At 43.3% G+C, this 19,149-nt stretch overlaps 1 pseudogene; it reads left to right on the forward strand.

Moving 5' to 3' along the window:
- Positions 1-18,916, forward strand: part of LOC134329524 (macrophage mannose receptor 1-like) — a 73,750-nt pseudogene extending 54,834 nt beyond the window's left edge.
- Positions 18,917-19,149: the final 233 nt, after the last annotated feature.

Genomic DNA, 19,149 nt, shown 5'->3' on the forward strand with positions numbered 1-19,149 from the left:
CTTGCTGAAAAAAAAAAGTTGGGATGTCATCGAGAAGGAAGCAAATGTGTGTGTGTACCCTTCAGCAATGGAGCCTTCGCGAATGTGCAGGTTATCATTTACATTTTTAGCATTTAGCAGACGCTTTTATCCAAAGCAGCTTACAGTTGAGACATTGTACAATTTAAGCAATTGAGGGTTAAGGGCCTTGCTCGAGGGCCCCACAGTGGCAACCTGGCAGTGGTGAGGCTTGAACCGGCAACCATTTGATAACTGGACTAGTACCTTATCCACTAGGCTAAAGCTGCCCTACATCCATGCTCCATCCATGCTGTTGGCACTGACATGCTGCTGGATTTGAACTGGGTGTTGGTAAACATTAGGATGGTTCTATTCCTCTTTTATGAGGGACCACGGCATGTGTTTTAGTCTATATTAGATGAGCTTGAGCACAGAGAGATCAGCAGCATTTCTGGATGTTGTTGATATCCAGCTTCTGCTTTGCACTTTAGATTCTTAACTATTTCCGGGCCCGTGTGGCTGTTGGTTTTAATGCAGTGTGATCCAAACAATTAAGGTCCAAGTTTTCGGCGTTGCCATTTATGCAGATTTATGAGATGTATTTTTCTAGAAATCACTGCTAACTTTTCTTATCTGAATATTTGCAGACAGCTTTTCAGTAGCAGGCCTGTAGCGTTTATGGATGGATTAAAAATATCTGCATTAAGGGCAGAGCCCCTGTGACAACCAGTTATTATTAACGACAACAGAGGAGGCCGCGTGCTGACACGGAAAGCCTTTCTTTAGTGTACGGAGACACAGCGGGAGTCTGATCAGGTCTGACACTGAGAAGTGGGAGCCTCTGCGCTATGTAATGAAATCTTCACAGCCGCACGGGCACACGGATAAGCAAAGGGCTATTACATTAAAAACGGGTGACAGTAAGAGAGCGATAGGATTCAATTCTGCTTGCTGATCAGAACTGATCCGTAATGCACGTCTGAGACGGTATCGACCACAAAAACGGCTCTGTAATGAATGAAATCAGTTAGGAGCGTGTTTCTGACCAGCACTGAGCAGGAAAGGTTTGAATTAAGGCTGTGAACTCTGAACACAGGTTTGGAACCTGCAATTCTTATTTGGCGAATTGGACTAAAATTCCCACAGACACATTCCAGAGGAGTGCAGGCAGTTAGAGTTATAAATGGGGGGGGGCTGGGCACAGTGTGACAATCCATCGCGGGGCCACGGCTACCCCCCACCTTCAGATGTAGCCGATCGTGTCTGTATGTAGCCCCCCAATGGGAGGATTTGAACCCTGGGTCCCAGCGGTAGCAGGCTAGCCATTTCTACCGCTGCACCACCTGAGCTCGTCAAAGCTGGATCATGTGAAATTAAATACTGATGTTCTATTATTATGATTATTAAGATGAATGGATGGATCATTTCTTACATACGGTTAATGCTAGTCATTAGCACTGAGCAAAATTTCAGCACCCTGTTAATTACATCTCTCTCTGTATACGGCTAGTTTATGTAAATGCTTTACAGAGATAAACAGCCACCCGCACGTAGCTGAACTTTATGCAAACTAGTTTCACAGAACATCAGATGTTTCCTGAAGCTCTTCAACACACACGCACAAAAAACAGAGATCCTTTTGTTGAGATCCATCATTTCCCCCCCCCCACACACACCCATTATAAAGTCTATAGGGCACCTACCTAAAAATACATCTGTTTTCATTAAATTTCTTTAGGTGTGTGTTTGTGTGTATTTATGTTTTGTAGGTATGTGTGTGTGTTTGTATGTATGTAGGTGAGTGGGTGTTTGTGTGTAAGTATGTGTGTGTGTGTTTGTATTCATGAAGGTGTGTGTGTTTGTGTGTAGATGTGTGATACAGTGTGTATGTATGTAGGTGTGTGGTGTGTGTGTTTGTAAATATGTAGATGTGTGTAAGTGTGTGTATATGTCTATGTATGTAGATGTGTGATGTGTGTATGTAGGTGTGCATGTGTATGTACAGTAGGTGTGTGGTGTGTGTTTGTATTTTTGAAGGTGAGTGTGTGTTTGTGTGTAGGTGTGTGTGTGTGCATGTATGTAGGTGTGTGGTGTGTGTATGTATTGTGTGTTTGTAGGTAGGTATGTAGGTGTGTGTGTGTGTGTGTGTGTGTGTGTGTGTGTGTGAGAGAGAGTATGTACGTATGTATGTGTGTGGTGTGTGTGTGTGTGTGTGTATATGTAGGTGTGTAAGTGTGCATATACAGTGTATCACAAAAGTGAGTACACCCCTCACATTTTTGCAAATATTTTATTATATCTTTTCATGGGACAACACTATAGACATGAAACTTGGATATAACTTAGAGTAGTCAGTGTACAGCTTGTATAGCAGTGTAGATTTACTGTCTTCTGAAAATAACTCAACACACAGCCAATAATGTCTAAATAGCTGGCAACATAAGTGAGTACACCCCACAGTGAACATGTCCAAATTGTGCCCAAATGTGTCGTTGTCCCTCCCTGGTGTCATGTGTCAAGGTCCCAGGTGTAAATGGGGAGCAGGGCTGTTAAATTTGGTGTTTTGGGTACAATTCTCTCATACTGGCCACTGGATATTCAACATGGCACCTCATGGCAAAGAACTCTCTGAGGATGTGAGAAATAGAATTGTTGCTCTCCACAAAGATGGCCTGGGCTATAAGAAGATTGCTAACACCCTGAAACTGAGCTACAGCATGGTGGCCAAGGTCATACAGCGGTTTTCCAGGACAGGTTCCACTCGGAACAGGCTTCGCCAGGGTCGACCAAAGAAGTTGAGTCCACGTGTTCGGCGTGATATCCAGAGGTTGGCTTTAAAAAATAGACACATGAGTGCTGCCAGCATTGCTGCAGAGTTTGAAGACGTGGGAGGTCAGCCTGTCAGTGCTCAGACCATACGCCGCACACTGCATCAACTCGGTCTGCATGGTCGTTATCCCAGAAGGAAGCTGACGCACAAGAAAGCCCGCAAACAGTTTGCTGAAGACAAGCAGTCCAAGAACATGGATTACTGGAATGCCCTGTGGTCTGACGAGACCAAGATAAACTTGTTTGGCTCAGATGGTGTCCAGCATGTGTGGCGGCGCCCTGGTGAGAAGTACCAAGACAACTGTATCTTGCCTACAGTCAAGCATGGTGGTGGTAGCATCATGGTCTTGGGCTGCATGAGTGTTGCTGGCACTGGGGAGCTGCGGTTCATTGAGGGAAACATGAATTCCAACATGTACTGTGACATTCTGAAACAGAGCATGATCCCCTCCCTTCGAAAACTGGGCCTCATGGCAGTTTTCCAACAGGATAACGACCCCAAACACAACCTCCAAGATGACAACTGCCTTGCTGAGGAAGCTGAAGGTAAAGGTGATGGACTAAACACAATTGAGCACCTGTGGCGCATCCTCAAGTGGAAGGTGGAGGAGTTCAAGGTGTCTAACATCCACCAGCGCCGTGATGTCATCATGGAGGAGTGGAAGAGGATTCCAGTAGCAACCTGTGCAGCTCTGGTGAATTCCATGCCCAGGAGGGTTAAGGCAGTGCTGGATAATAATGGTGGTCACACAAAATATTGACACTTTGGGCACAATTTGGACATGTTCACTCTGAGGTGTACTCACTTATGTTGCCAGCCATTTAGACATTAATGGCTGTGTGTTGAGTTATTTTCAGAAGACAGTAAATCTACACTGCTATACAAGTTGTACACTGACTACTCTAAGTTATATCCAAGTTTTATTTCTATAGTGTTGTCCCATGAAAAGATATAATAAAATATTTGCAGAAATGTGAGGGGTGTACTTACTTTTGTGATACACTGTATGTAGGTGTGTGTATGTAGGTGTACGTGTGTTTGTATGTATGTAGGTGTGTGTGTATGTTTCAACCTGGTCAAGGTCACAGTGAGGACAGTGCTCATGAGGCAGGAATACACACTGGACAGGATGGCAGTTCATCACAGGGAAACACTGGACCAAATTAGGAGCAACTGAAGGCAGCCAATTGACTTTGATAGGTGACTAGGGTCAGGGTCTGGGTCACAGTGGGTCCAGCACCACCCAGAAAACACTGGGTACAGGGCGGGAATACAGTCCATCACAGAGCATCAGGTACCTCCACCCATCCACTGACCTACTCAGTAAGATCAATTTATAGCAGCCAGTCCATCTTTTGTATCCTGAAGTACCCTGAGACCCACACAAAGGGAATAAAAAGAACATGCCAAACTCCTTATAAACTGAACTAATTTCAGCTGTGCACCTCCTGCTCTTTCCTCTATGCCCCCTCCTGCCATTTTGATAAAAAATATGATTTTATTTGTGTGTTATAATCACTTTATTAAAGGTAATCTTTCAGAATCTCTGAGCTTTTGTTCCTTGAAACTCATGCAAAGTGTTTCATGTTTCCTGCTCAGCAGAACCGAAGCTCTGATGCTGCACTGTGTACGAAAAGGTAACGAGGCGGGCGGGGTCGAGGTGGACAGAGGTATAATCAGAGCTTTTTGAGGTACGGGTGCAGAAGCAAGGAAAAAGAAAAAAGGACAACACGCTCGACAACAACCTCTCAGCAACCTCAGGTTTGGATTTCTTACATATTATGGATGTGAACTTGAGTAATTATTTTATTCTCTTTTATAGTTTTGAATGATTTTAATGTGGTAATCAGCCTAATTAATAAGAAATAATAAACACAGCTGTGAAAAAGTTTGTGCACCCCTGTTGGTGGTGAACTGAATGAAGCTGCAGTAAGTGCTGAGCAGATGTAGAAGCTCCTGTAATCCTGGTGAAAAAGCTTCCAGCTGATGTTACATCATGATGAGAAAAGTGAACAAAGTTGTCAGTAAGAACAAATAATGTAGCTAGAATAATCTGAGCTAAACGATTTTTGGTTTTGGTTTGTTGAACACGCTCCTGTAGGACTGGGGTGCACAAACTTTTGACTGTTACTGGACTGTGTGTAGATGTGGAATTTATTCAGGTGCTGAAATCGAGTCTGAAGTAGTTTTTCTTACAGAAATGATTCGTCTCATTACAGTCACTCTGCTGTTCTCAGGTCAGTGTGTGTGTGTGTGTGTGTGTGTATGTAGGTGTGTGTGTGTGTATGTAGGTTAGGGATGTCCCGATCTGATCTCAAAGATCGGGATCGGGGACGATCAAGGCATTTTTTAACTGATCGGAATCGGCTTTACTAAACCCGATCCTAATCCCGATCTTTTGTTTTACATCAGCATGTCCGCTGTGTGGAAACAGTTTAAATTGGAAAGTGAAACTCCAACAGTGTCCAACAGTGAAGTGTGACGTCTGCACTGTGAGCGTTTCACGAGGCGGTGGGAGCAGAGCTGCGTTCATTACTGTAGAATTTTACTATTTATATGGTGTGTGAGTCGAGAATCACTCCGATTTACAAAACAACGTAGTGATGCACTCGTTTAATAAAGAAATAAATACACGGTATATTCACATATTGTCGGGAGCAGAACACTTTATTAACTTCTTCTGTTACGGTACCGAATAGTGGACAGCTAAAGTCAAGCACGCTATTCCATGCACTATGGAAGCCCCAAAGTGTCAAAACACACTCACTTTGCATAGAAACGTCCATCAAACCATCGTCACAATACACGCACTTTAAAAACTGGCTTTCCTTCATAACAAAAGAGCCTGTCCATTTTATTTTGGTATTCAGGTTTTACTGTAATGCTTTTAAGTTACTTTTTTTCTTATATTCAAGTTAAGCTGCTACACAGATTTCTGTTCATTTTTAGTGTATCACTGCATTAAACAGATTTTTTTTCTTCGAATGTAAAGTTTAAAGTAAAACTGTAATTATCTCAATTTTGATTGATTTTGTAAAAATACAAAACATTAAGCAATAGTTTGGATGCAGCATTTTTTCCTTCAGCACTGCAGAGCTATTCAGGTGTTAAACATGTACACTGGATTAATTTGAATAACTGTAATGTACTTGAAGTGTGCACTGTGTGAACAGTATTATCCAGTTCTTATCTAGACAATATCTAGAAAATATAAGTATCGGTTTGAGACTCGGTATCGGATCGGGATCAAAATTAATAATCGGGATCGGTATCGGGAACAAAAAAACGTGATCGGGACATCCCTAATGTAGGTGATTGTGTGTGTGTGTGTGTTTGTATGTATTTGTATGTGTGTATGTATGTAGGTGTGTGTATTTGAATGTATGTAGGTGAATGTGTGTGTGTGTTTGTATGTGTGTATGTATGTAGGTGTGTGTATGTACAGTATGTAGGCGAGTAAGTGTGTGTGTATGTGTGTAGGTGTGTGTATGTATGTAGGCGAGTAAGTGTGCGTGTATGTATGTAGGTGTATGTATGTATGTATGTAGGCGTGTAAATGTGTGTATTTGTATGTATGTAGGTGAGTGTGTGTGTGTGTGTATGTATGTATGTAGGTGTATGTATGTGTGTAGGTGTGTGTATGTATGTAGGCGAGTAAGTGTGCGTGTATGTATGTAGGTGTATGTATGTATGTATGTAGGCGTGTAAATGTGTGTATTTGTATGTATGTAGGTGAGTGTGTGTGTGTGTATGTATGTATGTAGGTGTATGTATGTATGTAGGTGAGTGTGTGTGTGTGTGTGTATGTATGTATGTAGGTGTATGTACAGTGTATCACAAAAGTGAGTACACCCCTCACATTTCTGCAGATATTGAAGTATATCTTTTCATGGGACAACACTGACAAAATGACACTTTGACACAATGAAAAGTAGTCTGTGTGCAGCTTATATAACAGTGTAAATTTATTCTTCCCTCAAAATAACTCAATATACAGCCATTAATGTCTAAACCACCAGCAACAAAAGTGAGTACACCCCTTAGTGAAAGTTCCTGAAGTGTCAATATTTTGTGTGGCCACCATTATTTCCCAGAACTGCCTTAACTCTCCTGGGCATGGAGTTTACCAGAGCTTCACAGGTTGCCACTGGAATGCTTTTCCACTCCTCCATGACGACATCACGGAGCTGGCGGATATTCGAGACTTTGCGCTCCTCCACCTTCCGCTTGAGGATGCCCCAAAGATGTTCTATTGGGTTTAGGTCTGGAGACATGCTTGGCCAGTCCATCACCTTTACCCTCAGCCTCTTCAATAACGCAGTGGTCGTCTTAGAGGTGTGTTTGGGGTCATTATCATGCTGGAACACTGCCCTGCGACCCAGTTTCCGGAGGGAGGGGATCATGCTCTGCTTGAGTATTTCACAGTACATATTGGAGTTCATGTGTCCCTCAATGAAATGTAACTCCCCAACACCTGCTGCACTCATGCAGCCCCAGACCATGGCATTCCCACCACCATGCTTGACTGTAGGCATGACACACTTATCTTTGTACTCCTCACCTGATTGCCGCCACACATGCTTGAGACCATCTGAACCAAACAAATTAATCTTGGTCTCATCAGACCATAGGACATGGTTCCAGTAATCCATGTCCTTTGTTGACATGTCTTCAGCAAACTGTTTGCGGGCTTTCTTGTGTAGAGACTTCAGAAGAGGCTTCCTTCTGGGGTGACAGCCATGCAGACCAATTTGATGTAGTGTGCGGCGTATGGTCTGAGCACTGACAGGCTGACCCCCCACCTTTTCAATCTCTGCAGCAATGCTGACAGCACTCCTGCGCCTATCTTTCAAAGACAGCAGTTGGATGTGATGCTGAGCACGTGCACTCAGCTTCTTTGGACGACCAACGCGAGGTCTGTTCTGAGTGGACCCTGCTCTTTTAAAACGCTGGATGATCTTGGCCACTGTGCTGCAGCTCAGTTTCAGGGTGTTGGCAATCTTCTTGTAGCCTTGGCCATCTTCATGTAGCGCAACAATTCGTCTTTTAAGATCCTCAGAGAGTTCTTTGCCATGAGGTGCCATGTTGGAACTTTCAGTGACCAGTATGAGAGAGTGTGAGAGCTGTACTACTAAATTGAACACACCTGCTCCCTATGTACACCTGAGACCTAGTAACACTAACAAATCACATGACATTTTGGAGGGAAAATGACAAGCAGTGCTCAATTTGGACATTTAGGGGTGTAGTCTCTTAGGGGTGTACTCACTTTTGTTGCCGGTGGTTTAGACATTAATGGCTGTATATTGAGTTATTTTGAGGGAAGAATAAATTTACACTGTTATATAAGCTGCACACAGACTACTTTTCATTGTGTCAAAGTGTCATTTTGTCAGTGTTGTCCCATGAAAAGATATACTTAAATATCTGCAGAAATGTGAGGGGTGTACTCACTTTTGTGATACACTGTATGTATGTAGGTGAGTGTGTGTGTGTGTGTGTATGTATGTATGTAGGTGTATGTATGTATGTAGGTGAGTGTGTGTGTGTGTGTATGTATGTATGTAGGTGTATGTATGTATGTAGGTGAGTGTGTGTGTATGTATGTAGGTGTATGTATGTATGTAGGTGAGTGTGTGTGTGTGTAGGTGTATGTAGGTGTGTAAATGTGTGTGTATGTATGTATGTATGTAGGTGTGTGTGTGTGTGTACAGTGTATCACAAAAGTGAGTACACCCCTCACATTTCTGCAGATATTTAAGTATATCTTTTCATGGGACAACACTGACAAAATGATACTTTGACACAATGAAAAGTAGTCTGTGTGCAGCTTATATAACAGTGTAAATTTATTCTTTCCTCAAAATAACTCAATATACAGCCATTAATGTCTAAACCACCGGCAACAAAAGTGAGTACACCCCTTAGTGAAAGTTCCTGAAGTGTCAATATTTTGTGTGGCCACCATTATTTCCCAGAACTGCCTTAACTCTCCTGGGCATGGACTTTACCAGAGCTTCACAGGTTGCCACTGGAATGCTTTTCCACTCCTCCATGACGACATCACGGAGCTGGCGGATATTCGAGACTTTGCGCTCCTCCACCTTCCGCTTGAGGATGCCCCAAAGATGTTCTGTTGGGTTTAGGTCTGGAGACATGCTTGGCCAGTCCATCACCTTTACCCTCAGCCTCTTCAATAAAGCAGTGGTCGTCTTAGAGGTGTGTTTGGGGTCATTATCATGCTGGAACACTGCCCTGCGACCCAGTTTGCGGAGGGAGGGGATCATGCTCTGCTTCAGTATTTCACAGTACATATTGGAGTTTATGTGTCCCTCAATGAAATGTAACTCCCCAACACCTGCTGCACTCATGCAGCCCCAGACCATGGCATTCCCACCACCATGCTTGACTGTAGGCATGACACACTTATCTTTGTACTCCTCACCTGATTGCCGCCACACATGCTTGAGACCATCTGAACCAAACAAATTAATCTTGGTCTCATCAGACCATAGGACATGGTTCCAGTAATCCATGTCCTTTGTTGACATGTCTTCAGCAAACTGTTTGCGGGCTTTCTTGTGTAGAGACTTCAGAAGAGGCTTCCTTCTGGGGTGACAGCCATGCAGACCAATTTGATGTAGTGTGCGGCGTATGGTCTGAGCACTGACAGGCTGACCCCCCACCTTTTCAATCTCTGCAGCAATGCTGACAGCACTCCTGTGCCTATCTTTCAAAGACAGCAGTTGGATGTGACGCTGAGCACGTGCACTCAGCTTCTTTGGACGACCAACGCGAGTCTGTTCTGAGTGGACCCTGCTCTTTTAAAACGCTGGATGATCTTGGCCACTGTGCTGCAGCTCAGTTTCAGGGTGTTGGCAATCTTCTTGTAGCCTTGGCCATCTTCATGTAGCACAACAATTCGTCTTTTAAGATCCTCAGAGAGTTCTTTGCCATGAGGTGCCATGTTGGAACTTTCAGTGACCAGTATGAGAGAGTGTGAGAGCTGTACTACTAAATTGAACACACCTGCTCCCTATGCACACCTGAGACCTAGTAAGACTAACAAATCACATGACATTTTGGAGGGAAAATGACAAGCAGTGCTCAATTTGGACATTTAGGGGTGTAGTCTCTTAGGGGTGTACTCACTTTTGTTGCCGGTGGTTTAGACATTAATGGCTGTATATTGAGTTATTTTGAGGGAAGAATAAATTTACACTGTTATATAAGCTGCACACAGACTACTTTTCATTGTGTCAAAGTGTCATTTTGTCAGTGTTGTCCCATGAAAAGATATACTTAAATATCTGCAGAAATGTGAGGGGTGTACTCACTTTTGTGATACACTGTATGTACGTATGTGTGTGTGTATATATGCAGGTGTGTGTGTTTGTATGTACAGTATGTAGGTGATTGTGTGTGTATGTGTGTGTGCGTGTATGCATGCAGGTGTGTGTGTTTGTATGTATTTGTATGTGTGTATGTATGTAGGTGTGTGTAGTTGTATGTACAGTGTATCACAAAAGTGAGTACACCCCTCACATTTCTGCAGATATTTAAGTATATCTTTTCATGGGACAACACTGACAAAATGACACTTTGACACAATGAAAAGTAGTCTGTGTGCAGCTTATATAACAGTGTAAATTTATTCTTCCCTCAAAATAACTCAATATACAGCCATTAATGTCTAAACCACCGGCAACAAAAGTGAGTACACCCCTTAGTGAAAGTTCCTGAAGTGTCAATATTTTGTGTGGCCACCATTATTTCCCAGAACTGCCTTAACTCTCCTGGGCATGGAGTTTACCAGAGCTTCACAGGTTGCCACTGGAATGCTTTTCCACTCCTCCATGACGACATCACGGAGCTGGCGGATATTCGAGACTTTGCGCTCCTCCACCTTCCACTTGAGGATACCCCAAAGATGTTCTATTGGGTTTAGGTCTGGAGACATGCTTGGCCAGTCCATCACCTTTACCCTCAGCCTCTTCAATAAAGCAGTGGTCGTCTTAGAGGTGTGTTTGGGGTCATTATCATGCTGGAACACTGCCCTGCGACCCAGTTTCCGGAGGGAGGGGATCATGCTCTGCTTCAGTATTTCACAGTACATATTGGAGTTCATGTGTCCCTCAATGAAATGTAACTCCCCAACACCTGCTGCACTCATGCAGCCCCAGACCATGGCATTCCCACCACCATGCTTGACTGTAGGCATGACACACTTATCTTTGTACTCCTCACCTGATTGCCGCCACACATGCTTGAGACCATCTGAACCAAACAAATTTATATTGGTCTCATCAGACCATAGGACATGGTTCCAGTAATCCATGTCCTTTGTTGACATGTCTTCAGCAAACTGTTTGCGGGCTTTCTTGTGTAGAGACTTCAGAAGAGGCTTCCTTCTGGGGTGACAGCCATGCAGACCAATTTGATGTAGTGTGCGGCGTATGGTCTGAGCACTGACAGGCTGACCCCCCACCTTTTCAATCTCTGCAGCAATGCTGACAGCACTCCTGCGCATATCTTTCAAAGACAGCAGTTGGATGTGACGCTGAGCACGTGCACTCAGCTTCTTTGGACGACCAACGCGAGGTCTGTTCTGAGTGGACCCTGCTCTTTTAAAATGCTGGATGATCTTGGCCACTGTGCTGCAGCTCAGTTTCAGGGTGTTGGCAATCTTCTTGTAGCCTTGGCCATCTTCATGTAGCGCAACAATTCGTCTTTTAAGATCCTCAGAGAGTTCTTTGCCATGAGGTGCCATGTTGGACCTTTCAGTGACCAGTATAAGAGAGTGTGAGAGCTGTACTACTAAATTGAACACACCTGCTCCCTATGCACACCCGAGACCTAGTAACACTAACGAGTCACATGACATTTTGGAAGGAAAATGACAAGCAGGGCTCAATTTGGACATTTAGGGGTGTAGTCTCTTAGGGGTGTACTCACTTTTGTTGCCGGTGGTTTAGACATTAATGGCTGTATATTGAGTTATTTTGAGGGAAGAATAAATTTACACTGTTATATAAGCTGCACACAGACTACTTTTCATTGTGTCAAAGTGTCATTTTGTCAGTGTTGTCCCATGAAAAGATATACTTAAATATCTGCAGAAATGTGAGGGGTGTACTCACTTTTGTGATACACTGTATGTAGGTGAATGTGTGTGTGTGTTTGTATGTGTGTATGTATGTAGGTGTGTAGGTGTGTGTATGTACAGTCTGTAGGCGAGTAAGTGTGTGTGTATGTACAGTATGTAGGTGTGTAGGTGTGTGTATGTATGTAGGCGAGTAAGTTTGTGTGTATGTACGTAAGTGTGTGTGTATGTACAGTGTATCACAAAAGTGAGTACACCCCTCACATTTCTGCAGATATTTAAGTATATCTTTTCATGGGACAACACTGACAAAATGACACTTTGACACAATGAAAAGTAGTCTGTGTGCAGCTTATATAACAGTGTAAATTTATTCTTCCCTCAAAATAAATCAATATACAGCCATTAATGTCTAAACCACCGGCAACAAAAGTGAGTACACCCCTAAGAGACTACACCCCTAAATGTCCAAATTGAGCACTGCTTGTCATTTTCCCTCCAAAATGTCATGTGACTCATTAGTGTTACTAGGTCTCAGGTGTGCATAGGGAGCAGGTGTGTTCAATTTAGTAGTACAGCTCTCACACTCTCTCATACTGGTCACTGAAAGTTCCAACATGGCACCTCATGGCAAAGAACTCTCTGAGGATCTTAAAAGACGAATTGTTGCGCTACATGAAGATGGCCAAGGCTACAAGAAGATTGCCAACACCCTGAAACTGAGCTGCAGCACAGTGGCCAAGATCATCCAGCGTTTTAAAAGAGCAGGGTCCACTCAGAAAAGACCTCGCGTTGGTCGTCCAAAGAAGCTGAGTGCACGTGCTCAGCGTCACATCCAACTGCTGTCTTTGAAAGATAGGCGCAGGAGTGCTGTCAGCATTGCTGCAGAGATTGAAAAGGTGGGGGGTCAGCCTGTCAGTGCTCAGACCATACGCCGCACACTACATCAAATTGGTCTGCATGGCTGTCACCCCAGAAGGAAGCCTCTTCTGAAGTCTCTACACAAGAAAGCCCGCAAACAGTTTGCTGAAGACATGTCAACAAAGGACATGGATTACTGGAACCATGTCCTATGGTCTGATGAGACCAAGATTAATTTGTTTGGTTCAGATGGTCTCAAGCATGTGTGGTGGCAATCAGGTGAGGAGTACAAAGATAAGTGTGTCATGCCTACAGTCAAGCATGGTGGTGGGAATGCCATGGTCTGGGGCTGCATGAGTGCAGCAGGTGTTGGGGAGTTACATTTCATTGAGGGACACATGAACTCCAATATGTACTGTGAAATACTGAAGCAGAGCATAATCCCCTCCCTCCGGAAACTGGGTCGCAGGGCAGTGTTCCAGCATGATAATGACCCCAAACACACCTCTAAGACGACCACTGCTTTATTGAAGAGGCTGAGGGTGAAGGTGATGGACTGGCCAAGCATGTCTCCAGACCTAAACCCAATAGAACATCTTTGGGGCATCCTCAAGTGGAAGGTGGAGGAGCGCAAAGTCTCGAATATCCGCCAGCTCCGTGATGTCGTCATGGAGGAGTGGAAAAGCATTCCAGTGGCAACCTGTGAAGCTCTGGTAAATTCCATGCCCAGGAGAGTTAAGGCAGTTCTGGGAAATAATGGTGGCCACACAAAATATTGACACTTCAGGAACTTTCACTAAGGGGTGTACTCACTTTTGTTGCCGGTGGTTTAGACATTAATGGCTGTATATTGATTTATTTTGAGGGAAGAATAAATTTACACTGTTATATAAGCTGCACACAGACTACTTTTCATTGTGTCAAAGTGTCATTTTGTCAGTGTTGTCCCATGAAAAGATATACTTAAATATCTGCAGAAATGTGAGGGGTGTACTCACTTTTGTGATACACTGTATATGCAGGTGTGTGTGTTTGTATGTACAGTATGTAGGTGATTGTGTGTGTATGTGTGTGTATTTGTATGTATGTAGGTGAATGTGTGTGTTTGTATGTGTGTATGTATGTAGGTGTGTAGGTGTGTGTATGTACAGTATGTAGGCGAGTAAGTGTGTGTATGTATGTAGGTGTGTGTATGTATGTAGGCGAGTAAGTGTGTTTGTATGTACGTAAGTGTGTGTGTATGTATGTATGTAGGTGTGTGTGTGTGTGTGTGTGTGTACGTATGTGTGTGTGTATATATGCAGGTGTGTGTGTTTGTATGTACAGTATGTAGGTGATTGTGTGTGTATGTGTGTGTATGTGTGTGTATTTGTATGTACTGTATGTAGGTGAGTGTGTGTGTGTGTATGCATGCAGGTGTGTGTGTTTGTAGATATGTGTGTGTATTTGTATGTATGTGTGTGAGTGAGTGTTTAACATTGTGGTTAATCTGCATAATCTGCAACCTACACACCAACACACACACACATTCATCTACATACACACACGTACGCTCACACATACATCCGTACAAACACACACACCTACATACATACACACATATACAGTACATGTCTATACACACATGTACACTCACACATACATACTGTACGTTTAAACACACACCTACATACACACACGTACACTCACACATACATATGTACAAACACACAGACGCACACACCTACATACACACACATGTACATCTACATACACACATGTACACACACATACGTAAACACACACACACACACACACACACACATACACAAACACACACCTACATACACACACGTACGCTCACACATACAGTGTATCACAAAAGTGAGTACACCCCTCACATTTCTGCAAATATTTCATTATATCTTTCCATGGGACAACACTATAGACATGAAACTTGGATATAACTTAGAGTAGTCAGTGTACAACTTGTATAGCAGTGTAGATTTACTGTCTTCTGAAAATAACTCAACACACAGCCATTAATGTCTAAATAGCTGGCAACATAAGTGAGTACACCCCACAGTGAACATGTCCAAATTGTGCCCAAATGTGTCGTTGTCCCTCCCTGGTGTCATGTGTCAAGGTCCCAGGTGTAAATGGGGAGCAGGGCTGTTAAATTTGGTGTTTTGGGTACAATTATCTCATACTGGCCACTGGATATTCAACATGGCACCTCATGGCAAAGAACTCTCTGAGGATGTGAGAAATAGAATTGTTGCTCTCCACAAAGATGGCCTGGGCTATAAGAAGATTGCTAACACCCTGAAACTGAGCTACAGCATGGTGGCCAAGGTCATACAGCGGTTTTCCAGGACAGGTTCCACTCGGAACAGGCTTCGCCAGGGTCGACCAAAGAAGTCGAGTCCACGTGTTCGGCGTCATATCCAGAGGTTGGCTTTAAAAAATAGACACATGAGTGCTGCCAGCATTGCTGCAGAGGTTGAAGACGTGGGAGGTCAGCCTGTCAGTGCTCAGACCATACGCCGCACACTGCATCAACTCGGTCTGCATGGTCGTCATCCCAGAAGGAAGCTGATGCACAAGAAAGCCAGCAAACAGTTTGCTGAAGACAAGCAGTCCAAGAACATGGATTACTGGAATGCCCTGTGGTCTGACGAGACCAAGATAAACTTGTTTGGCTCAGATGGTGTCCAGCATGTGTGGCGGCGCCCTGGTGAGAAGTACCAAGACAACTGTATCTTGCCTACAGTCAAGCATGGTGGTGGTAGCATCATGGTCTTGGGCTGCATGAGTGTTGCTGGCACTGGGGAGCTGCAGTTCATTGAGGGAAACATGAATTCCAACATGTACTGTGACATTCTGAAACAGAGCATGATCCCCTCCCTTCGAAAACTGGGCCTCATGGCAGTTTTCCAACAGGATAACGACCCCAAACACAACCTCCAAGATGACAACTGCCTTGCTGAGGAAGCTGAAGGTAAAGGTGATGGACTAAACCCAATTGAGCACCTGTGGCGCATCCTCAAGTGGAAGGTGGAGGAGTTCAAGGTGTCTAACATCCACCAGCTCCGTGATGTCATCATGGAGGAGTGGAAGAGGATTCCAGTAGCAACCTGTGCAGCTCTGGTGAATTCCATGCCCAGGAGGGTTGGAAGGCAGTGCTGGATAATAATGGTGGTCACACAAAATATTGACACTTTGGGCACAATTTGGACATGTTCACTGTGGGGTGTACTCACTTATGTTGCCAGCCATTTAGACATTAATGGCTGTGTGTTGAGTTATTTTCAGAAGACAGTAAATCTACACTGCTATACAGGCTGTACACTGACTACTCTAAGTTATATCCAAGTTTCATGTCTATAGTGTCGTCCCATGAAAATATATAATAAAATATTTGCAGAAATGTGAGGGGTGTACTCACTTTTGTGATACACTGTACATCCGTACAAACACACACACACAGTGTGTGAGTCGAAGACCCCGCCCCCTTTTTAATCAGGTCTTTTCCCTCATTTTGAATGATAACGAGAGGAACGTAAAGCCAAGTGGACTGTTTAGTCAAAAGTATTTGGACATTTTGTAAAATTTAGTGAAAGCAAGAATCTGTGACATTATTGAATATTTAACTGTTAAAACTAGAAAAGGGGTGGCTAAGTGGGTAGCACTGTCGCCTCACAGCAAGAAGGTCCTGGGTTCGATTCCCAGATGGAGCGGTCTGGGTCCTTTCTGTGTGGAATTTGCATGTTCTCCCCGTGTCTGCATGGGTTTCCTCCGGAAACTCGAGTTTCCTCTCACAGTTCAAAGACGTGTGATAATATGAAAATAAATAAATGAACTAGACACTATTGCCATTTCCTGGTCTGATATTTTACCAGCATTTGCAGTTTATCATTAGATCTGCTGCAGTATAAAATCATGAATTAATAAATCATGTTCTTGTGTTGCTCTCAGTGCTGTGTGCTGCAGGATCGTATGTTCCTCATAACTACTACATTGTGAATGAGAGTAAAAATTGGACAAACGCTCAAAAATACTGCAGAGAGAATTACGTTGATTTGGCCACCATCAGCAACATGGATGAAATGAACGAGCTGATAAACATTCTGAAAAATAAATCGATGAATCAGACCTGGATCGGACTACAGGGGAAAAAAGATAAAAAATGGCGGTGGTCTCTGGCTGATGAAACTTTCTCTCCTAACGGAAACTTGTACACAAACTGGCATCCAGGACAACCAAACGAAAACTCAGGAGAAATCTGTGTTACCATGTGGAGTGGAAACGGGATGTGGAATGATGCCACGTGTTATCATTTACATCCATTCATGTGTTATGACAGTAAGTATTGACTTATTAGGAAGATGATTAAGTGTAGAGTGAAATAGTAATTGCTCCCTTTGTGGATGATTTAAACATTAAATCTGATATTGCACAATTATTACACACTATATCAGTATAAACATTTTGCACAATTAAAACATAATTTCATTTCTTTTGAGATCAAATTTATCCAACAATCAAACCACCCTCCAGTGGGGAGGACTTTTAGCTTCACTTTTCTTCACAAAAATACATTAAATTGGGGCCACATGTTTTGGGTCTGTAGGGGTGTTCCCTTATGCAGTAGTTAACCACATGTTTTGGGGTATGTAGGGGTGTTCCCTTATGCAGTAGTTAGCCACATGTTTTGGGGTATGTTGGGGTGTTCCCTTATGCAGTAGTTAGCCACATGTTTTGGGGTATGTTGGGGTGTTCCCTTATGCAGTAGTTAGCCACATGTTTTGGGGTATGTTGGGGTGTTCCCTTATGCAGTAGTTAGCCACATGTTTTGGGGTATGTTGGGGTGTTCCCTTATGCAGTAGTTATCTACATGTTTTTTGGGTATGTAGGGGAGTTCCCTTATGCAGTAGTTATCTACATGTTTTTTGGGTATGTAGGGGAGTTCCCTTATGCAGTAGTTATCTACATGTTTTTTGGGTATGTAGGGGAGTTCCCTTATGCAGTAGTTATCTACATGTTTTTTGGGTATGTAGGGGAGTTCCCTTATGCAGTAGTTATCTACATGTTTTTTGGGTATGTAGGGGTGTTCCCTTATGCAGTAGTTAGCCACATGTTTTTGGGTATGTAGGGGAGTTCCCTTATGCAGTAGTTAGCTCTTACTCTCCTGTATTTGTGTTTAGGATTTGGAGATGAGCCATGATTGCGTAAATTCCAGGCCGTCAGTGACTTGATGTTTTATAGTGAATATTCTTTCATTTGTTTTTATCTCTTCATAATTTTTTGTGTAAATGAAATGTTATTTTTCAGAGAACACGAGCACTAGTGGATTAATATTGATTGATGTTAATATGACATGGGGAGATGCTCAGAGATACTGCAGAGCAAATCACATCGACTTGGTCAGTGTGAGGAACCAAACTGAGAATAATCAGATCTGGGAAAAAATAAAAAATGTGAGAGGAAACTTTATCTGGATTGGTCTATTCAATGACTCATGGGAGTGGTCAGATCAGAGTAATTCATCATTCCGTTACTGGAAGGCTGATCACGCTGTTAATAGTGGTGAAAATGAGAAATGTGCCCAGGTGCTTAAGAGTGGGAATCCGGAACAATACTACTGGGATGATACAAATTGTAAAGATAACCTCCCATTTATCTGCCATGAGAGTGAGTTTCATTACACATTAAAACTGTCAGTATGAATTTCTTTACACAATAATAATTGTCATCGTGTGTGTGTGTGTGTTCTGTAAGATAAACTGATTCTGATACAGCAGAAACAGACCTGGAGAGAAGCTCTGAAATACTGCAGGGATAATCATAACGACCTGGCCTCGATTCAAAGCGAGAAGATCCAGCGATGGGTTGAGAATGTGGTTCAGAAAGCCTCCACCGAACACGTGTGGCTCGGCCTGCGGCACGCTCAGATTTTCTGGTTTTGGGTGGAAGGAGAGTTCCTCCGCTACGAGAACTGGGCCCCGGGGAAAGGGACAGGGGCCAAACAATGCAGCACTGAAGAGAGGAGCGGAGCGGTGGAGTCCGGGGGAGAACACAAGTGGATCAGCCTGCCTGAGAGCCAAGAGCTCAACTTCATCTGCAGCACCTAAGAAAGTTAGTTACACTGGAATAGTGTGTGTGTGTGTGTGTGTGTGTGTGTGTGTGTGTGTGTGTGTGTGTGTGTGTGTGTGTGTGTGTGTGTATTTAGTGATCGGCTCACATGTTGGATTGTCGGATAGCTGTCATTGTGAGGTCTGTAGTTCCCAAAACGTTACCATTTAGTTTCCATAACTTTGTGAGCATGACAGAGTGAAAATTAATTTCTGTTTATTTATATATTTTAATCATTTTT

This window comes from Trichomycterus rosablanca, chromosome 15 (assembly GCF_030014385.1).
Source record: "Trichomycterus rosablanca isolate fTriRos1 chromosome 15, fTriRos1.hap1, whole genome shotgun sequence".
Classification (NCBI taxonomy): Eukaryota; Metazoa; Chordata; class Actinopteri; order Siluriformes; family Trichomycteridae; genus Trichomycterus; species Trichomycterus rosablanca.